The sequence below is a fragment of the Podarcis vaucheri genome (genome assembly GCF_965113315.1).
Source record: "Podarcis vaucheri genome assembly, chromosome: 4".
NCBI classification, from domain to species: Eukaryota; Metazoa; Chordata; class Lepidosauria; order Squamata; family Lacertidae; genus Podarcis; species Podarcis vaucheri.
In genome coordinates, this window is record NC_138762.1 from 84,688,735 (window position 1) to 84,712,858 (window position 24,124).

A 24,124-nucleotide genomic window follows, 5' to 3' on the forward strand; every position below is an offset into this window, starting at 1 on the left:
ATGTGGAGGAGCGGGTAAGCGAACCTGGTTCACCAGATTACGAGTCCACTGCTCTTAACCACTACACCACACTGGCTCCCAATAGAGAGCTTTATTTCTTCCATCACCTCCTCCTTCTCCTCCCAATACTTCTTTAACTACTGCCAACTTGGAATTCCTTGTTTTCTGAGGCTTGGACACAGCCATATGAACCATCATTTGTCTAGCCTCAAAACTCACTTCAGGTATACACTGCAAGGAAAATTGGTCAACATTGTAAGATTCAGCATTGGTCCCTGTGATGGACAAATAGTATGGAGACTTTGGATTGGCCAGGTGACTGTCTGCATCTTTTACTTGCCCATAAGGGACTTATCTCCCTGTGTGTGCCCTGTACGCTCCCCAAATCTGCTCCAGAGCATTAGGCTGAACTGATAAAACAGATTTAGGAAGCACACAGGGTCAGAGAGGGGAAAAACATATAGTTGTGCAAGCTGAAATCCTTGGAACGTTCACTTAGCACAATGTTGAATTCCATCTACAGCATCTGTAGCGACAATCTTAGATGAAATCTGGTTGGTTCCAACTAGAATTTCAGATAATATGGGGGGGGGATTTAAAAGGGCAAAAGCTGACTTGAAATAAATTACTAGATACATGCTACAGAGACCAGGAGCTGCACGGTTATCGCAAGATTGCTCTGCTTTTGTTATGAAGGAATATATTGTATTGGAACTGTAGAGGACATAGCAGGAATAAGATTGAAGGAATGTTATCACCATAATGAACACAGCAAAAGATATTATATTATATTATATGTTTACCAGCTCCATCTGGTACGTAGGCTGAGACCCTATCTGCCTGCGGACTGTCTCGCGAGAGTGGTGCATGCTCTGGTTATCTCCCGCTTGGACTACTGCAATGCACTCTACGTGGGGCTACCTTTGAAGGTGACTCGGAAACTACAACTAATCCAGAATGCGGCAGCTAGACTGGTGACTGGGAGCGGCCGCCGAGACCACATAACACCGGTCTTGAAAGACCTGCATTGGCTCCCAGTACGTTTCCGAGCACAATTCAAAGTGTTGGTGCTGACCTTTAAAGCCCTAAACGGCCTCGGTCCAGTATACCTGAAGGAGCGTCTCCACCCCCATCATTCTGCCCGGACGCTGAGGTCCAGCGCCGAGGGCCTTCTGGCGGTTCCCTCATTGCGAGAAGCAAAGCTACAGGGAACCAGGCAGAGGGCCTTCTCGGTAGTGGCGCCCGCCCTGTGGAACACCCTTCCAGCAGATGTCAAGGCGATAAACAACTACCTGACATTCAGGAGACATCTTAAGGCAGCCCTGTTCAGGGAAGTTTTTAACGTGTGATATTTTATTGTATTTTTGGTTTTTATGGAAGCCGCCCAGAGTGGCTGGGGAGGCCCAGCCAGATGGGCGGGGTATAAATAATAAATTATTATTATTATTATTATTATTATTATTATTATTATTATTATATAAAGCATGACTTGAAGAAAGTTATTGATGTGACATCACATTGTGGCAACAAACATTTTTCATTTTTGCTCCAGGGATATACAGTGATAATATCATTTTGATTAGATTAAAACCCTCAACATTTCCAATGATAATGGGGTGTTGGAATCAAAACATAGTCTCTAATCACATTGGGAGCAATGATGTAAAAATTAATGGAAATGAGCCTTTTACTGATAAGGTCAAATTCTCTTGACACAAAATATCAGGGGGGGTAGGACCCTCTTAAATTAATCATGTAAATTTCAACCTATACATGAATACGGGATATTTTATATAAATAACTTGCTTGCGTATCTTTAGATTTGAAGGGACCCTTCTATTCTTGTGCTTGCTAGTTTTGACATTTGTGATACACTTTTAGTTTAGTTTAGTTTTTTTTAAATCCTACCTTGCTCCTCCACCTACTGAAATGACTTCCAGTATATTTACAACAGAAGCGGCTAACCATTTTTGGCGCAAGAATTTCAACTGCACCCATCTGTACACATGCAGGCACACAACTGTCCCTCTTGGCTGACGTATGCAGTTCATTTGAGGAGATGGTTTATCGCTTCTTCTCTAATCAGCAAATGATAGCTCTAATAACTGAGGAGAGGGCTCTTTGCATCTCCATCAAAGTGCTGGACTCCATTTCCCCCAGTGACGTGTCTACTTCTTATTTTCTTCTTCTTCAATAAGACACCAAATAGCTGAAAATGTATCTCATCTCCATGGTACTTTGGTTAATGCATCTTCATTTCATTATTCCTTATAATGTCACCACCCGCCAAATCATTTACAAGATCTCTTTTCTTCAGGAAGAGTGAGACGATAATGAGCACATTCCACTAGTTAGACTACCTTTCTCGTTGGCTGTGTTCTGGTGTGGCTTGAAGATGTTTATTTTTCAGCTGGCTTTTGATTTTGCTGCTTTTTAAGTTACAGTTTTTAGTTGTGACATGTTGGTTTCTTTTTCTTTTTAAGTGTGTGGTTCTTTTTTGTGCATCTTAAATCATCAGGTACACCCCCTTCCTACCCCTTTGTAGTTGGGAGAGGAATAATAATAATAATAATAATAATAATAATAATAATAATAATAATTTATACCCTGCCCATCAAGCTGGGTTTCCCCAGCCACTCTGGGCAGCTTCCAACAAAATATTAAAGTACAGTAGTCCATCAAACATTAAAAGCTTCCCTTAAACAGGGCTGCCTTCAGATGTTCTCTAAAAGTCTGGTACAGTGGTACCTTAGGTTAAGAACTTAATTCGTTCTGGAGGTCTGTTCCTAACCTGAAACTGTTCTTAACCTCAGGTACCACTTTAGCTAATGGGGCCTCCCACTGCTGCTGCTGCACCGCTGTGCGATTTCTGTTCTCATCCTGAAGCAAAGTTCTTAACCTGAGGTACTATTTCTGGGTTAGCAGAGTCTGTAACCTGAAGTGTCTGTAACCTGAAGCGTCTGTAACCCGAGGTACCACTGTAGTTGTTGGTGTGGTGTAGTGGTTAAGAGCAGTAGATTCGTAATCTGGTGAACCGGGTTCGCGTCTCCGCTCCTCCACATGCAGCTGCTGGGTGACCTTGGGCTAGCCACACTTCTTTGAAGTCTCTCAGCCCCACTCACCTCACAGAGTGTTTGTTGTGGGAGAGGAAGGGAAAGGAGAATGTTAGCTGCTTTGAGACTCCTTCAGGTAGTGATAAAGCGGGATATCAAATCCAAACTCTTCTTCTTCTTCTCTTTGACATCTGGTGGGAAGGAGGAAAAGGTGCATTGTAAATTTTGGGCTTGGATCCAAATTTTCTGCTCATGGTACTCCCCACTACAGACCTCAATGTCTCATCCTATGTCATTCCTGAGGGTCTCTGAATCCTCAGAAGTGGTGGGAAGGGGCTTTACAGAAGGATGCAGAGGGGGAGAAGGAGCCAGTATAGCTTCATTGAATGAGTGGAGTTCCATTATTGCTTCTCTGGATCGAACCCATTCTAAACTAATAAAATAAACATCTGCTCCACAATTCTGTTTGTTTTCTACACGGGACAGCAGTACCCTTAAGAGACACCGTTTTCTCCATAACAGACTGCTTAAGAGTGTTGTCATCTTTCATCAAGCATGTTTCCAAGCAGACTTTGTGACAATCTTCCCAAACCTTTGGGATTCTGATTCTCCGTCTGCGACTCAAGAAAGGACGTCATCCTGGAGATGAAGACCAGCTGCCAGAGATTCTTAGTGTTTCACAGATGAGGGACTTGCCTCTAGTTTCTGTACCACTTTGCTAGCCACTTATTACACGATAAAAGATTTACTGCTGGTTTACATGAGCCCAGAGAGGCTCTTGGCTGCATATGGGAGCAAATTCTTCATTGCGTCACTACTTCAAAACAACAGCTATAAGTAGAGTCTTCATCTTCTGTGCTCATGGGGGCAGTTTCTAGACTTCCTCTCTAAATGTATACTGCATATTACAGAGATGGGATTTTTTTGGGGGGGGCTGAGGGTCACATTGTCTCAGGCATTATCTGCCATTGAAGATAATGTACATTTCCAAGCACAATTCCAAGTGTCGGTGCTGACCTTTAAAGCCCTAAATGGCTTCAGCCCTATATATCTGAAGGAGCATCTCCACCCCCATCGTTCAGCGGGACACTGAGATCCAGCTCTGAGGGCCTTCTGGTGGTTCCCTCATTGAGAGAAGTGAGGCTACGGAGAACCAGGCAGAGGGCCTTCTCAGTAGTTGTGCCTGCCCTGTGGAAGACTCTTCTGTCAGATGTGAAGGAAATAAACAAACACCTGACTTTTAAAGACCTCTGAAGGGAACCCTGTGTAGGGAAGTTTTTAATGTATGGTGTCCTACTGTGTTTTATTTTGTTGGTAACCCATATGGGCAGCATATTATTATTATTATTATTATTATTATTATTATTATCTGCCTCAGTCATTACTTAAGTCTTATTCATACTTGACTACTATAACATGCTCTGTGTGGAGCTGATCTGGAAACTTCAGTCGGTCGAGAACGTTTTATTTATTTTATTTCACAACAATTCTATTCCACTTGATTGTAATAAAGCCTAAAAGCGGTTTACAGAAAAAAATAAAACAATGAAATTATCAATTAAAAAGAAGTTTAAAACCTGAAAAAAGATGAAAATAAACAATAAGCTATAATTAGATTAAAACATGTGATGGCTTCTGCAAGTTTTGGCTAATCAAAAATATCATTCCATACTCAAGAGTCCATGAATATTCACTCTGCTAAGTGCATCCATAAATGTCAATAGGCAAAGAGGTACAAGGTTTGGGTACTTCTGTACTAAAACACTGGTTTCTTACAAGTGTGAAACGAGTATTACGTGGCATCTGAAACTGTGCCAGTTCTGCAGATTGAAGTGGTCACGTAGGCATGGGTCATGGGTTAAGGCAAGTAAACTGATCTGAAGCTGGTAAAGGGCTTTGTATACCAACAATAACACTTTGAACTCTGCCTGCTAACAGATTGGCAGCCAGTGCAGGTCTCTGAGCAGAGATGTTATATGCTGATAGGAGCTGTATCCACACAGCAGTTCATTCCGTTTCCCTGATGTTTCCCTAACTATGAATTTCTGTATTATATTTCATAAAGCTGCCTGGACCTCAGTTCCCAAAGTGGGTAAACATTATTCCTGTTGCTGTTACTTGGTTTTCTTACCCACCCTTCACCACGCGGTCCTAAGAAAACTTAACGACAATATAAAAATACAAAACTAAAATCAGTTAAAAACAATTTACACTGTGTGTGTATTCCTAAACCAAAAGTAAGGGATAGATATGACAGGCTTCAGCTCTCATGCCAAGCAGCAATCTTCTTGGGGGAGAGGACAACTAAGACGTCAGGATTCAAAACAAGCAGTATATTTTCTGACGGCAAATTTCTTTCCTTTTAGTTTTGTCAAGTATCGGTGTCACTTTGATGTACACATCAGAGCACAGCCTGAAGGCTTTGCTTCTCCCTCCTTTGAACTAAGCCTAAAGGGATCCAATAGCACTCTCTTCACCTATTCAGACGTCTTCTATCATTCAAAATTACTAACGTAAGAAACAAGGGCAGATAGTACCACGTACCACACAGAGGGCTTTAAAAATATATTGTTAGTCCATGAGGGGGAGAAAATTATCTGGTACACTCGTGAGTCCTGAAAGTTTTAGCCGAATCTATTCAATTCAATCTATTCAAGCACAAACACAAGTAAACAGACGTGTTATGTGGCTGTATGAACATGACTGAGTACTTCTCCCCCCTAGATGTATTTAATGCTTTTGGCCCCCACCCAAGTACTTATGGCTTCATTCCAGAAATAAAAGCTTATCGTAGATTGAGTCTGCATTATTCCACAGTGGGTGCATTTGAAAACAAATGTAGATGGCCCCAGCAACAGGAATGGAGGTGGAGAGGGTTATGCACACCTGCCCAATTGCACTGTGGGTTTACCAAGGGGTTGTCCACACTTCTGCTTGTCCCGTGCCTAGAAATGACGAACCAAGCAGAGGGCCTTCTCAGTAGTGGTGCCTGCCCTGTGGAATGCCGTCCCACCAGATGTCAAAGAGAAAAACAACTACCAGACTTTTAGAAGACATCTGAAGGCAGCCCTGTTTAGGGAAGCTTTTAATGTTTAATAGGTTATTGTATTTTAATATTCTGGTGGAAGCCACCCAGAGTGGCTGGGGAAGCCCAGCCAGATGGGCGGGGTATAAATAATAACTAATAAATTATTATTATTATTATTATTATTATTATTATTATTATTACCAAGCCCCAAGACTGGAACCATCAATTTCTTCTTCGTTCACCTAGGACATGTGCAGAGAGGAAAAGACAGGGATAACCTTATTATCAAGAGGGTTTCAAACACATATCAAGCAACCACACCTACTGCTATAGATGGCAGGATCTGGAATCAGTCAAATTGAAAGCAGCATGTTGAGGACGAGTATGAATAATTCTGGGTTGAGAAAAATGTATTGGTGTGTATGCAACCAGTGTGTATTGTACAGTTTCCAGGCACCTGCACATTTCCCCTCTAGTGCACCTCTGTAGGGACATGGTGGCACTGTGGTCCAAACCACCGAGTCTCTTGGGGTTGCTGATCAGAAGGTCGGCGGTTCGAATCCTCACAACGGGGTGAGCTCCCATTGTTCTGTCCCAGCTCCTGCTAACCTAGCAGTTCGAAAGCACGCCAGTGCAAGTAGATAAATAGGTACAGCTGTGGCGGGAAGGTAAATGGTGTTTACATGCGCTCTGGCTTCCATCATGGTGTCCCATTGCACCAGAAGCAGTTTAGTCATGCTGGCCACATGACCTAGAAAGCTGTCTGTGGACAAACGCCGGCTCCCTCAGCCTAAAAGCGAGATGAGCGCTGCAACCCCATAGTCACCTTTGACTGGACTTAACCGTCCAGGGGTCCTTTACCATTTTTACCTACCTCTGTTTTTGGTATGTTGTGAGTCCTTGACTGGCACCATCACAGAAGTGCCCCATTTCAAAACACACAGAAGCAGGACCCTTTTATACAATGCAAACTCTGATGGGGTATGAAAAATGCAGATATAAGTAAGGAGACCTTGAAAGTCAGCTTCATGAAATTAAAATATTAGTCCTTGGATAATTTCAACATCTTTCCTCTGTTAGTGCTGTTTGCCTTATTTAGCCTGGGTGATTAATTTTAATTGTAATGGTGATTATGCTGTTTGCGTGTGGCTTGTTATTATTGTTTGCCTGATCAGTCGGTGCATTTTGTTTTATATTTTTGATTGCTATTTACAGGGTATCAGATGTTTTACTTATTCGCTGTCGCCTTGAGGCTTCAGCGTAAGGCAAGAAATAAATGGAAATACTAGTAATATCAATACTACATAATAGATGTAGAGAGAGAGAGAAATAACCATTAGTACAGAATCTTTCTACATACCAATTAGATTAAAATAAGTTGTTGGAAAGAACGAGAGCTACTAGCCACAAGGGCTATGTTCTACATCCAGTCAGAGGCATTTTGCCTCTGAAGACCAGGTGCTGAGAATCACAGGTGGGCAGAGTGTTCATGCCCAGCTTACAGACTTCCCACAGGCACCTGGTCAGTCACTGTGGAAAGAGTATACCACACTAAGTGGGCCTGATCCAGCAGGCCTGTTTCATGTTCTTAAGAGCCTTGGTAAAGGCAAATTAGGAAGGCTGGGATGAAATTAATGAGAAAATGTTTTATGCCATAGATTCGATCACAGAGTGATACAACACTTATGTTGCTCACAGACCCTCTATTTCCCAGGGACGGTCCCAGATGTACAGAAGCCATCCCAGTTTCTGATTTGACCCCAGAATGTCATACTTTTGCTCAAAAAGGTAAAGGACCCCTGACAGTTAAGTCCAGTCATGACCGACTCTGGGGTTTGCGGCGCTCAAATCGCTTTACTGGCCGAGGGAAATGGCGTTTGTCCGCAGACAGTTTTTCCGGGTCATGTGGCCAGCATGACTAAGCCACTTCTGGCGAACCAGAGCAGCGCACGGAAATGCTGTTTACCTTCCTGCCGGAGCGGTACCTATTGTTCTACTTGAACTTTGACATGCTTTCGAACTGCTAGGTTGGCAGGAGCAGGGACCGAGCAACGGGAGCTCACCCCATCGTGGGGAGTCGAACCGCTGACCTTCCGATCAACATGCCCTAGGCTCAGTGGTTTAGACCACAGTGCCACCTGCGTCCCTTTTATACTTTTTATACTTTTGCTTAGGACATCCCTGTTTCCATCAGAGAAATGTTGGAGGGTATGAAGTTATGCAACCCACTGAGCCAAGGTGATAAGTATACAAAATTTAGAAGACATCAGGAGGCAGCCCTGTATAGGGAAGTTTTTTTAAAAAAAGTTTAATGTTTTATTATGGTTTTCTATATGTAGGTAGCTGCCCAGAGTGGCTGGGGCAACTCAGTCAGATGGGCGGCAAATAATAATAATAATAATAATAATAATAATAATAATAATAAATATTCCCCACTCATCTGACTGGGTTGCCCCAGCCACTCTGAGCAGCTATCAACATATAGAAAAACATCATCATCATCATCATCATCATCATTATTATTATTATTACATCAGAGAAATGTTGGAGGGTATGTGCTAACTATTGTGTTAAACACTACCCTTTAGCACTAGAAAGGAGAAGACACATCAGGGCAGGACATAGGTTTTAGGCAAATTACACAAGCTAGTAGCAATATTTGTGGCTCAACACTGGTATGCTCATTCGCTGCGTAGGTGCAGATACATTTTAAGTCAGAGTAAGGCTCATTAAACGAGGCGGGAATTGCTTCTGAGTCAACATGCATAGGTTTGCATGGTTAGAAACTGTGGGTAATATCTCACTTAGTTGTACTCAGAGCAGATCCACACATCTTTGAGTGTGTCTAACATTGGAGATTGCTTGGTAGTTTTATCTCTCTGCACTTAGTTGTGAGTCCAAATTTGAGCATTTCCTTGTCATTTTCTGCGCTAGCATTCCATACTGAGTTGATGAGTGCATGTATCGATACAGTTTGCCTTCAGACTGATCAAATGATTTAGAAGGAAAATAATTCATCCATTTGATCTTCTGCTAGGTGACCCTGGACTCAGAGACTTGGGGCATAGAGTATTTATTTTCCAGTGCTGAAATTCACAAACGGGCTTTCGGAGTGGGTGTTTTAGTGAGGAATATATAATTTCCCAGTTAGTGCCAGAAGTGACAAATGCAAAACTCATCTCACCAAAATTGCTGGAGGTGAAACTGCAGAGTCCTGCAGAGTTCATAAGCTTTCAGGAATAGCTGGACATATCTTGAGGGACTCAGCAAATTGAGAAGGGGCTTCTGAAAATGTAAAAGGCCACTGGCAAGGATTACTAAATCAGTCTTTATCATAGACTCCCCCCCCACCTTTTTTCTGATTAAAGGGGCAAGTCACTGACTGGAATCCTTAGGGCTAATATATAATTGCAAAATATTACACATAATTGCAAAAGTCAATAGATTTTCAAGTGCGTGTATTCTTTTACCACAGAGAAATTAAACAGCTAGGTGATAAGCAGGGCAGAAATGAGAAAGCAGATGAAGTCACCTTGGGAACCAAAAGCAAAAGCCATAAATTATGGAAGGCCGTGAATTAATCATAACAACATTAGGAACATGGGTAGGAGAAGAGGCTGAAAAAACTGAAACGAAAAGACTGAGAAAAAGCATAGATTGAACCATGATTGTGGTATTAAAACAAAACTGACATTGTATTTAGAATGAGTGGGGGGGGGGAATCTTTCTTGAATCAAGGGCTGTCCTGAAGGTTGGCTAACCCTCTCAGAGCAGCATGCCACACATTTGTCATGTGCAGGCATGCATATACACAGGAATGCCAACATGATTTCCTGGGTCCAGTACACTACATGTGGGTCAGGGACAGGGCCAGATTTAGGTTTGATGAGGCCCTAAGCTACTGAAGGTAATGGGGCCCTTTATATGTCCAGCTGTCTTTGTCAACAACAAATTGTCGCTGTTCTTTGTGTTGAATATATTCTATATGGTAATTCATGGACCTGATAGATATCTAAAGCCATTTGCAAATGTTGACACACAACCAGTCCATGCAGAATGTAGGCACCCTATACAGTGGTTAAGTACTTAATTCGTTCCGGAGGTCCGTTCTTAACCTGAAACTGTTCTTAACCTGAAGCACCACTTTAGCTAATGGGGCATCCTGCTGCCGCCGTGCCACCAGACCACGATTTCTGTTCTCATCCTGAAGCAAAGTACTATTTCTGGGTTAGCGGAGTCTGTAACCTGCAGCATATGTAACCCGAGGTATCACTGTACTAGCTATGATGGTTGCTCTGCATTCCCACCACAGCCAGAGGCAGTATGCTTCTGAATACCAGCTGCGGGAACCTGAGGCAGATTGCTATCACACTTAAGTCCTACTTGTGAGTTTCTGAAAGACTGTGAGAGCAGGATGCTGGAATAAGATGGGCCACCTCATGAGAAGAGAAGACTCCCTGGAAAAGACCCTGATGTTGGGAAAGATGGAGGGCACAAGGAGAAGGGGACGACAGAGGACGAGATGGTTGGATAGTGTTCTCAAAGCTACCAGCATGAGTTTGACTAAATTGCGGGAGACAGTGGAAGACAGAAATGCCTGGCATGCTCTAGTCCATGGGCTCAGACTAAACGACTTAACAACAACAACAACAAATATTTACTGCAAAATAGCCAATTTTCCCCAGTCTGTTTACCTTTCCAAAGGCACCTCTTCTCCTCTGTGGTCCCATTGTTGAGAGGTCTTACCAGCCAGCAACAGCAAGGAGAGCTACTTCCTGCTCCCTGACCAGTTAGATGTGCTAGCAATGGTCCCATGCTTAGAAGGCAAAGAGAAGCCAATTTTCTATGCACTGGTGGACTACTGGAATTGACTTGTTGGGCCAGATCCATCCTGTGGCACCTCCATCACAAATTTAGAGGGTGCTGCAACCAGCACAGCAACAAACAAGACAAATCTCCTTTAATATTAAGGTTCATATTCATTTCCTAAGAAATTTTCTCTGGAGCTTCTAAAAAGTGCTTGAAATTAAGCAGTTTCCCGTTGGTGGAATGTCTTCCTTGGTGAGGTGTGTCTGCCTCCCTTATTATTAACATTCAGCAGGAATTTTAAAACATTCCTGTTCAGCCAGGCATTTGATGGTTGAAAGATAAGTATTCTCAGCAACCTTGAAATCATTAGCTGTGAGGATATGTGGCTGTTTTTAAATGTTCTTCGATGTTCTTAAATGTTCTTGATTGTTTTTAATGGTTATAAATGTGTTTTTACTTCAAATCCACCTGCAATTTTATTGGTATTTGTCAACCTTTGGAGGTGAAACTATGACGTTTACGGCATGTTATAACATTAAAGAAAACATGTTAAAGATGCAATATAGGTGGTATCTAACCCCATCAAAGCTCTCAAAGATGTACAAAAACATAGCAAACAACTGTTGGAAGCATGAGGAAAGTAATGGAGACACGTATCATATGTGGTGGACATGTAGAAAGATTATAGAATTTTGGTGCCTTGTTTATGATAAGCTAAAAAAAAATCTTTGGGTTAGCCTTTCTAAAAAAGCCTGAGGCATTTCTGCTAAGCATTCTCGGCAACAATATTCCGAAAAATTTGAGAGAAATTTTTCTATATGCCACAGCTGCAGCTCGAACATTGATAGCAATGAACTGGGAAAGGGGGAAATGTTCCAACCATAATGGCCTGGCAAATAAGTCAAAAGGTACTAACTGTTGTATGAATGTATTAGAAGGTACATAGAGAATAACTCAATAATGATAGGTACATTCATTATAGAATAAGGCTATACACCGGGAAATGATAGGAAGTCCAACTACACCTTTTTCTTTTTTCTGGTTTTTTTCCTTTCTTTAATTCATGTTAATAAATAGATAAGACAACAAAAGATAGTAAAAATACAAATCAGTTTAATTTATGTAAGTAAACAGAATACTACTTGTATATGGTTTTTGCTTACAAGGATTATATATATGTTTACTCAAGAAGTTGTACAATACATACGTACAGTGGTGCCTCGCAAGACGAAATTAATTCGTTCCACGAATTTTTCCGTCTAGCGAATTTTTCGTCTTGCAAAGCACGGTTTCCCATAGGAATGCATTGAAAATCAATTAATGTGTTCCTATGGTCAAAAAAAGTCCAAACAAAGCCAAATTTGGTACAACAAGAGTTTATTAAGTGCTCTTTAAAGTCACACATACTGTAAAGAGCATTTCAAAATTCAAACCCATAATTTTTTTAAAAAAACAGCAGAGTGGCCCAATGGTCACAGAAAATCATAAAAATGCAGAAAAGAACCACAAGCTTCCAGATTCTTGCAAACCCCTCCCCAATTGTTCCCCCAGCCACCCAGCAAACAGAAATTCAAATCCAGATTTTTTTTTAAAAAAACAGCAGAGTGGCCCAATGGTCACAGAAAATCATAACAATGCAGAAAAAAACCACACAAGCTTCCAGGTTCTTGCAAACCCCTTCCCAACACCAAGTCCTTGAATTCCAAACACCCCAACCCAAAATCCAAAACCCCCAAAAAAAGTTTTAAAAGCTTAACTTACCAAATGGCTGCAAAAGAAGTTTTGGAAAAGCTTCAAAAATCACCAAAGTCTTTAAAAACCTCAAAAAAGGCTACTATGTACACTGCGTTCTATGAGTTGCTCCTCGAAGTCAAGTCACAACTGTATTAACGGTGTTAAGAAAAAGGAAACAAATTTGCAAGTCGTTTTCATCTTGAGAAGCAAGCCCATAGGGAAATTCGTCTTGCAAAGCATCTCAAAAACGGAAAACCCTTTTGTCTAGAGAGTTTTCCGTCTTGTGAGGCATTCGTCTTGCGGGGCACCACTGTATATGTATATGTTATATGAGATATGCTATATGAAATGTGTCATATGGTATGAGAGATTGTGAATAAAGCAACAACAAAAAGAGAGAGAGAGAATTCTGCTGTGCATGCTGTTAATTTAACTAAGGCTGCAAACCTATGGACACTTGCTTGGGAGTAAGCCCCCTGAACTCTGTAGGACTTCCCCTCCTGGAAACATGCATATGGTTCCATTGCACATAAAAAAGTTCAAACCCAGCATGATGTCAGACATCCCTTTTATCTAGAGATCATAAAGTTCCCTGGATATCATTCATATTATTTGTGCAGGTTATAATTTTAGGATGTTTTCTTTAGCACTTCTTCAGCTCTTTTTATAGCTTTCTGTTGTTAAAAGACATCAACCACCAGTCATTTCCTTAAATAAAATTTAAAACCCCCTACTAATTGTTCAGCATCTGAAATAGTATTTTGTGCATTCAATGACCCGATTTCACACCATTTCTGCTCTGCATATAAATCTGTACAAAACTTTGCATTTAAATGCTATTTAAATACATGTTCTATCACAAAAGACACACTTTTATCTCAGTTATGCATTTTGGTGCATCTTTTGGGCTGATGACTGTATTGCAACATTCAGACTGCAAAATTCAAAGAATCACAACATTGTGATCTGTGTATTAATCAAGCACGTCAGAATTTAGGTCAGTTTGCTTAAAAATGTGGACAATGAAATTCTCCATCCCTAAGTCTCTCTCTCTCTCTCTCTCTCTCTCTCACACACACACACACACAGAGAGAGAGAGAGAGAGAGAGGTTATTATATCTTTTTCTATAGTCTCCACCCTTCATCTTACTTTATCTTCCTACCCCCCCTTTTTTTGGGGGGGAGGTGGAATTGTGGAAAATCTAGTTTTGAAATTAACTGCCAGATTAAGAAGACATAATGAGGAAGTGTTTCAGGAGGGATGGAGACCACTGATAGATTATCTATTAAAGTATCACCCGTTGATGAAGTCGTGGGACAGGATTTGAATATAAGCAGTGGATTACTGAAAGAAATAATGAGAGCAAAGTTTAGAGAATAAAAAAGTGTGTTGTAAAACACCTAATAAGAAGAAAAAGGTAACACCAGGAAAGGAGAGGTGGGAAGTCAAGAAGGAACTTTGTGTTAAAATAGAAACTTGTATATGATGATAAATGTTTTGGAAAAGTTTTGGAGATGCAATAAAAATTATAGATATAGATGATATAGATAGATATAGATATAGATATAGATATAGACATAGATATAGATATAGATAGATATAGATGATATAGATCTAGATGATATAGATATAGATATAGATATAGATAGATATAGATATAGATGATATAGATATAGATATAGATATAGATATAGATATAGATATAGATATAGATGATATAGATATAGATATAGATACAAATGAAAATCTAGTTCTGAGTGCCTGAAGACAAGAACTGTAAATGGACAATCCTCTAGCCACAATGAGGGGAGTAAACTAAAGCTATGAGAATACAGGAGAGTCTCATTCACCTCGTCTAATCACTGTTTTGATATCTTGCCTCCTCTTCTTTGCACGTTCTTGCTTGGTCTCAGTCCTCCCATTACTGTTTTGACTCCTGCTCGGAGGTCAAATTTCCCCGCCGCACGCCAGCAGGTGCCTCTGGGAACAGAGAACGGGGGGGGGGAATCAAAGCCCTTCGTGGCAGTGCACTTGATTCCCGCCAGTTCAAGTGGTAGAGTGCCAGATGTCTCTTGAAGCTTTCCTGCATGAGTTGTGACCTTCAATGAATACCTCCCAAATGGCTTGGGAGGGACATCTGTAATTAGATGAAATTTCTTCCCTATATTTATGGAAAGTGTTCAGATTAATCTCCCTGCATGTTAGATGAGAAGCAAAGTGATTGTTTCCCTTGCTTTAAATGCTTCAGCTCGCTTTTTCATTAATGTTTTATGGCTTGTTTTCTGAATGCAGCAGCTTGCGAGGAAGAAAAAAAGCGGGGTGAGGAATCTGGAGGAGGAGCGACAGGATTTTCACATGGTAGCTAGTTGCTTTACTTTGGAAATTAACTGAAAAGAGTAGCTCTCCCCCTGGACTTCCGATACTGTTACTACGAAAAATGTGGCAATTTCTATTGAAAAGAATATGGAAAAATCAGCCAGAAAACGCTCCTGATATTTTAAACAGAATAGCTGTCATGAATCACTTTGAGATTTCCATACACCATGTACAATAACACAACTGAAATTCATGTGTGAGAGTTAAAAGGTAATGCATCTTCAAATCTATCCCTCATCCTTTCGAATGACATATGAGCATGTTAAGAACAAATGATGAAATATATATATTCCATTCTACTCAAGAATGAAAAACATCATGCCTTCTCCCTTGTTTTGTGGTGGGACTTTTTAAAAAGCAGTCGCACACACTGCCCTGTCTATGATTGCTCATCATCATGCAGGCCTCTTGCCCAGTTTATTTTCATGAGGTTAAGTGTCATGCATCAAATGTCAGCAGCCTTATCTAACTGGTGGAAAGAGTACAATTGCCTGCAGGAGGAAATTTGACAGATTCTCTAAGCAGAGTGGGCTCTAGAAAGAAACAAATAAGTTCTTTTTAAAATTAAAATTAAAATTGTGGCCTTGTTCTCTTGTGGGATCCATTCTCTTCCTTCCTGCTTCCTTAGGAGAGATTGTGAAGAAGTGCTTTTCCATGTGAGATTTCTCAGATCCTCATATTACTACCTCTGTTTAGTGATCTGCTTGGTTTTGTGAAAACAAATTGCCTCCCCCAGACCCAATCTTTGGAAATATTAGAATTAAAGCTATTCCCAGTTCCCATTAGAAGATGAGAATAGTTTGGGAATGCTTGTGTTTTGAAAAATAAAATTGGAGAATGGGGGAGGGGATACGCCATCATAATCATATACAGTGGATGCTCGGGTTGCGAACGTGATCCGTGCAGGAAGTGCCCCCCCCAGTATGCAGCCAGGAGCAGCAAGGAATTGAGTGGCTTATATTCAGGTATTCCCCCCCCCTCCAATTTTAAAGGTGCGGCTTGTATTCGGGCCAATACAGTAGCTCTATCCTACTATTAATTATAAGAACGTGCTCTTTATAATTAACGAAACATAGACACATATCCTCCAACATTTCTCCGATGAAAATAGGGACTTCCTATTCAATAATAATAATAATAATAATAATAATAATAATAAGAAGCTCTCAGAAGTTCACAAGTGGGCCAGGAAGGTAATCTGGCTGGTCACTGCAGGGTAAATGGACCCTTATGTCATTACAATGGTACCTCTGGTTGCGAACGTGACCCATTCCGGAGCCCCGTTCGCATCCTGAAGTGAACGCAACCCGCGTCTGCGTGTGCGCGGGTCGCCACTTCTGTGCATGCGCGTGAACTCATTTTGCACGTCTGCACATGCGCGAGCGGCGAAACCCAGAAGTAACCCGTTCCGTTACTTCCAGGTCGCTGCAGGACACAACCTGAAAACGCTCAACCTGAAGCAAACGTAACATGAGGTATGACTGTAGTACACATTAATAAGAGACAGTTTAGATGGTTTTCAGGTAACATAAGAACATAAGAAGAGCCCTTTGGATCAAACTGGAGACCCATCTAGTCTAGCATCCTTTTCTCACAGTGGCCAATAAGATGCTTATAGTAAGCCAGGAAGTAAGAGCTGAGAGCTTTCCTCATTTGACATTCCAAGCAACTGGTAACATAGAGATACCTTTGGTTCTCTCCTTGCTTCTCTTATCACAATATCACAATCTGGCCAGACAGTGCCAAAAAGGGATAGTTGATCTTCCCATTCTTTGGATGTCGTATAGATCAGACCATGACCCTTCCGCAATTCAAACCACTACCAGTTCTTACACAATTAGTACAACCACAAGCACACTGTGTCTTGCATGATTATTTCATGGTGCAAGTCTGGGTCATTAAACATGTGTGTTTTGGCCTCAAAAATATTAACTCTATGAAATTAGAGGACAGCAAAAGTAGACATTAGTCCTAAAATGAGGGTGACTGCAGGTTTTCATAGTCTTATCACAAGGGAGAAACACACTGAAGTTCAAATTTATATTAATTTGTTGTGTGCATCATGGGCAGATATATTAATGTCACTGATCAATGAGAAACCAGCGAAAGGTTGTGCAGAATAATTTCTTTACGCTGTAATATTGAACCAAAGCTGGCTGAGAACAAAAAAGACGAATGATTTCTATATCAAGCTTGAATAAAGAAATGCGGAGCTCCTTTCAGGTTTTTTTTATTTTAGGGGGTTGTAGCTGCAGTTTTATCACCTTCACAAGGTTGCTGTAAACATGAGCTCTGTTCCTCTAACCTACAGTGGCTGGCACTGGAATGAAAGGGCAATAGCAACATGCATTAAACCACCCTGAGAGAGGGTTTTTGTCCTTCCTAGACAAAACCTAAGAAGCTAAGGGATGTCTCTTATGACAGAAAAAAAAAAGTGACAGGCATGGGGAATTTTTAACCACTCTCAATCTCCCTGTCCCTTGTTATTTTAAATTGTTACGACTGTTTTATTGCAAAGATGTGGAAATTGCGGTCCGCCTGATGTTGAAGGATTCCATCTCCCATCATGCTAGCTGGGGCTGATAGGTGTTGTAATCAACAACATCTAGAGGGCCACAGTTTCCCCATCCCTGTTTAAATGGATTCTTGGAAATTGCTTTAAGCACTATTTTATAGTTGAAATATGGGGCCCAAGTCACTTTAATAAATGAACAAAATGCATATAATATTTACCACTGCACTTTAGCATCCTGTTGATAGTGATGTGTGTACTAGATCGGCTTTCCCACTGCCCCCCACCACAATATCCTTATTGGTGCCTTTGAAAATGTTTTTAATGCAAGGCCAACACAAAGCGTGCCAGATCAACGGAGTATAGAATCATAAAGGGGAGGGGGAGGATAACGCAGCCATGATTTAATGACCTTCCTAAAAAATACTTAAGAAGATTGAATAGATATGCAGCAAATGTATGCAGGTTCACAGATGCTTCACTTACCACTGAATTCCACTGGCCCAAACCTTCCCTAATGAACTCTCATAATAACATTTAGCAGTGTATAAGTGTACGACATTGATTTTCCTTTCTTGTCTGGTATTCCTTTTGAGACAGAGAGTTGACACCTCCCAAACTACCTTGCGATGCCAGAGAGAGAGACAATGAAGTTTGCTGCATAGGGAAAATAAGGGCAATGGGTTAACAAAATTTAGAAACAGTGAACAACAGAGGCCTAGAAAATGGTAGCTGACATTACAGATTTGAACTGATAAGTTGTTTGAAGTTATCAATGTGAGTTTTATCAGAGCAGTGAAGGAGAGTCTATAACCAGCTCCATCTGATACGCAGGCTGAGACCCTACCTGCCCACAGACTGTCTCGTTAGAGTGGTGCATGCTCTAGTTATCTTCTGCTTGGACTACAGTGGTACCTTGGGTTAAGAACTTAATTCATTCTGGAGGTCCGTTCTTAACCTGAAACTGTTCTTAACCTGAGGTACCACTTTAGCTAATGGGGCCTCCCACTGCCACTACGCCGCCGCAGTGCAATTTCTGTTCTCATCCTGAAGTAAAGTTCTTAACCCGAGGTACTATTTCTGGGTTAGCGGAGACTGTAACCTGAAGCGTCTGTAACCTGAAACGTCTGTAACCCGAGGTACCACTGTACTGCCATGCGCTCTACATGGGGCTACCTTTGAAGGTGACCCAGGAACTACAACTAATCCAGAATGCAGCAGCCAGACTAGTGACTGGGATTGGCCACTGAGACCATGTAACACTGGTCCTGGAAGACCTACATTGGCTCCCAGTACGTTTCTGAGCACAATTCAAAGAGATGGTGCTGACCTGTAAAGTTCTAAACAGCCTTGGCCCAGTATACCTGAAGGAGTGTCTCCACCCCCATTGTTCTGCCCCGACACTGAGGTCCAGCGCCGAGGGCCTTCTGGTGGTTTGCTCACTGAGAGAAGTGAGGTTACAGGGAACCAGGCAGAGGGCCTTCTCAGTAGTGGTGCCTGCCCTGTGGAACGTCCTCCCACCACATGTCAAGGTAATAAACAACTATCCAACTTTTAGAAGACATCTGAAGGCAACCCTGTTTAGGGAGGTTTTAACGATAACCCACCATTATATTCATCTGAAAATTTAGGATAACATGAGGGATGCCTGAAAAATCTGACAAAAATGGGAACATTTGCAGCAATGGCCAAAGTCTGCTTATTCATCCTGTGTCTAGAAGAGAACTCAAGCCATTGAATATGATCGGTATTCAGTCTTGTTGCCTTCAATTTGCAATATGTAATTTATTCTTCCCCCTTCATTTGCATTGTGATTCCTTTGCATTGAAATGAATGGGGTAGAATAATGTAATGACAGTGTGATTTACATAGTTAACTATGTAATTTTTGTAAGTAACATAATTTTGTCACTGCAAGTCAGAAGTTTTGGGTGGAAGCTGAACTGCAGTAGAGCGGAAACATTGCTGCGTGTGAAAAATACAGGGTGGAATGGAAAATGATGCCTTCTAACATGCCTAGATGAAGTAGACTGTAACTTCACAAATACCAATGGATAACTTACCCTTAAAAGCCTTTTAAAGCAGTTCCAAGCAATCAAGGAAGCAATACATTGTGGTTGCGTTGCACACTCAGATCCAGATAAATTTCATTTCTTCCAATTAATTTTCCATGCAAAATCCATTGCGTGAAGCTGGGGGAAATGAAATTTGTGATAGTCAGGCCTAGGTCTCAAGGAACTCGACTAAATGGGATGCACAAGATGTGTGAGCCATAGAAGCTACAAATCTGATTATGCCCAAAGCTCAACAACTTTGCAGGTGTCAGGAATTTTACTTTTTGAAATAAGGCAACCCTAGGAGAACTCTAATCTATGGTCTGAAAGGGTTCCGCTGAGATACAAGCTTACTTAGCTCAATAAAAATTAGGATTTAAGGCCAACCAAGATGATATGTCAATTGTGTGATTATGCTTGCATATCTTTAATTAATTAATTAATTAATAAAAATAATAATGTTGTGAAGGCTTGTTTGTACTTCCTTCCAAGCACAAACAGGAGGTTCATGAGCAGGGCAATTTTAATTGGGAACCTGGCACCAGGGAAAGGGGAGTTTTTTAAAAAACCAACCCTCCATATCCAATCCATCCCCAATCCAGATCACCTGAACCCCATTCATTACTGCTAATTTAGCTTATTTCTAAAGTGAATTTGCAAATGGAAATGCACATTTGAAATAATGCGTCATTTGGCTCTCGGTACAGCAGATTTCATTCCTTACCATTAATAAAAAATCTTCCGATACTGTACTCCAACCAACAGCATGAACAGAAACGGTCTTCAGAGACAAGTAACATTTAAAGGCCTTCAATAAATATGATAAAATCTGAAGAAGCAATATGAGTATCTCTACTGAAACTGCGGGTGGTGCTGTGGTCTAAGCCACAGAGCCTAGGGCTTGCTGATTGGAAGGTGGGCGGTTCAAATCCCTGCGATGGGGTGAGCTCCCATTGTTCGGTCCCAGCTCCTGCTAACCTAGCAGTTCGAAAGCCCGTCAAAGTGTAAGTAGATAAATAGGTACCGCTCTGGCGGGAAGGTGAATGGCGTTTCCGTGCGCTGCTCTGGTTCGCCAGAAGCGGCTTAGTCATGCTGGCCACATGACCCGGAAAAACTGTCAGAGGACAAACGTCAGCTCCCTTGGCCAGTAAAGCGAGATGAACGTCGCAACCCCAGAGTTGTTCGCGATTGGGCTTAACTGTCAGGGGTCCTTTACCTTTACCTTTTTACTGAAACTGCCAACATATCACAAAGGTAGAAGTTTACATACTTGTTCTTTTAATATGTGCCTTATACTAACGTGTATGTATAGTATGCAATTATGCAGCAGTGGCGTCGTGTGGGTTGCCAGTGTCCGGGGCCACATGGAGGGTGATGGATCATTCAACTGCCTAATGGTATCCATGTCACACAGCAGATCACAGCTGCAGAGATAAGAAAAGAAAAGAGTTGTTCTGTTGTCTGGAGAGGTTCACATGGAGAAGCTGTTTGCAACAGAGCCCAGTGACAGAAGCACACAGCTGTACTGAGGCTGCACCAGGTGTTGAAATTCTTCACCCCCTAACATTTTCTCACCTGGGGCAACCACCCCTGTGTCCCCCATGCTATGCCACTGATATGCATTCAACGTCAAACTGAATTATTGTTAAGGGCAGGTTATCTTTCTTATCACTCTGTATTTATAGATGTATGGGAGCAAGCCAGTAGACAAAATTCTGCAAGACACCAGTGGTCAAAAAGTCACCTGCTATATATGTAGCTCATGTCAGGTAGAAATCTTTTTTCTCTGGGCTCTACGCCACCCTCTGAAGCCCAAATAGGTTCGTGTCTATTGACAAGCACAAAAGAGGTGTTGTCCTGACTTTCAAACACTAGAATCTAACATACAGGTTAATAACTTGGTCTGTGTTTGGAAAAGAAAATTGAAGTCGTTCTTCCATTTGATTTCGATACCACAAAAATAAGTTATTATATACCAAGTAATGAAGACCACCTTCATTGTCGGCATGAACAAACCTATCGCTGACACATCTCATTTCAAACATACAGTTTCAGTAGGTTCCTAAATAAAACGTACAGATGTGTTAAGTAGTTCTATCAGAAGGCAGTGATGATAATGGCATGGTTGTTCTAAATATAGCTCAGCACTCCTTAGTAAGAAAGAAAAAGCATAGATGGAACTTTCAGAGACCTAAGCAAGAAAGCTGGCTGAATACATTTTCTCTTTTAGTGAAAAAGTACCTGCAGCACATAAAATGCTAAGTGGTGGGGAATTCTCCTCTTTTTATGAATGGGGGGGGGGAGTCCCGCTTATTGCAGATATTAATACTGCACAGCTTGCAGCTACTGGCTGCATAAAAACTGGCTCCCTTTGGAAATAAAGCATTGCCAAGACCTGTAAGTTTAATTAAAGCTTTACTTGCAAAAACAGAACACACAAAAAATCCAAGATACATCCAAGATATCCATAAGATCAAGTACAAGTCCAGCACAGGCTTAGCTTCTTATAAAATATGAAATACTCCATACGGATTTGAAATCAGAGGTTGGTCTGTCCTTACAAGTCTCCATTTTGCCTGGAGCTGTATTCACTCACTGGAAAGGGTCATATATATGTCCTTACTTCCACACAGCTTGAGAAAAATGACTAAAGGCAACTCCCTTTTAAAATGGAGATTTGCAACCAAATATCTTTGTCACCTGATCTAAGGTTAAACACTCACTTGTTGTCTAGCAGAAAAACACACCAATATTTAATTATCAATTCATCAAGGTGTTCAGAGATGATTTAGTATACTTCAGTGGAATTTCCTCATGTTAAAGCATCCAGTAATACACTTTTACGCATTCCTCATTTCGGTGTCAATTAAACAATGATACATAAAGCCAAAGACTTGGTTTCAGTAAATCTTGCAATGCTGTATATTTTAGGTCACATCCAGACAACCACATATTAAGCATCCATCTTGATTTGTTTGCAGAACGTTTGTAGGGAGCTTAGACAATGTCAGCTGTCAAATGAGCATTCATTTTGATTTGTTTGCAGGGAAGTTAGATTACCTTGCATCAACCTATTGTTAGTCACTTTAATGGTTTAAGCTGAATTTGCCAGTATGGGATTAAATCGCAGTTGAGCAAAAACATGACAATTACAAAACAACAAATTGGGATCAAACCTTGAGCCATGTATGCTTGACCAGAAATCTAATGAAAAAGATTTTACATAAAAACTGTGAATAATAACATAACTGAAGAATAACTTAAAACATCACTGTAACTCAATAGATAGTCAAAAGATAAAAGTTGTACTATGTCTAAAACTTTGATCAAATGCATTTCTAATTTCAAGCCTCCTTCAGTGACCCTAATTTTTTCATTGGCTTTTTGCTCAAGTGCATATGATTCAAAAAGGGACGCGGGTGGCGCTGTGGGTAAAACCTCAGTGCCTAGGACTTGCTGATCATAAGGTCGGAGGTTCAAATCCCCGTGGTGGGGTGAGCTCCCGTCTTCCGGTCCCAGCTCCTGCCCACCTAGCAGTTTGAAAGCACCCCTAAGTACAAGTAGATAAATAGGTACCGCTTTATAGCGGGAAGGTAAACGGCGTTTCCGTGTGCGGCGCTGGTGCCGGCTCGCCAGAGCAGCTTCGTCACGCTGGCCACGTGACCCGGAAGTGTTTTCGGACAGCGCTGGCCCCTGGCCTCTTAAGTGAGATGGGCGCACAACCCTAGAGCCAGACACGACTGGCCCGTACGGACAGGGGTACCTTTACCTTTATATGATTCAAAATGTGTCCGAACCCCATCTGAAAATAGAGACAGTCTGCAAGCAGCCTTAGAAACAATGGTTTGATCCGACTAGGAAGGAATTTTTTTCTGAGTAGTATTGAAACTCAACAGATTTGCATTGAGTGCATATTACCTTAAAAAAATTAACAGGAGACAAACTGTAAGAGAGCTGATTGGCTGACCAGAAATACAGTAAGTAAGATAGAGAGAACTGATAAGTAACCTTATTTTGACTTTGGAACACAAAGGCTGCTTCGGGTCCTGGAATATTGCCCATTTACACAGCAAGTTGAATTTTTTCTTAAACATACACAGCTGGGCTTACCCTTAGATTTCCTTTTCTCCTTATTAAAAAAAAAAATACAAGCATGGGAAACATCTACTGTTCTTGAATCTACATGCAAATCTCAGTATGTGTGTGGCCTGGCTGTTTATTGCGTTCCTGTTTAAAATGCATAGCAGGTCATGTTTCCTTCCATGTAGACTAGCCCGCAAATTTTGGCAAAATTTCAAGGCAAATTTGGTGGTTCGTGTTTGAGCAAAACATATGAAGAATGTTGAGGGAAATACACAAAGTAGTTAAAAATATTTCTCAGCAGCACTCAGGGACCCACAAAAAACATGAATACATGTTGTTCACCCAGGTGTACTGTGAGTGGCATCTTTCTGGTAATGACAGAGTTAAACATAGTCTCCAGTTATTATGGGTTGGAACTAAGACTCCCCACTTTTGCCTGTTCCAGTAGTTATTTTCATTTTCCTACATAGTAGTG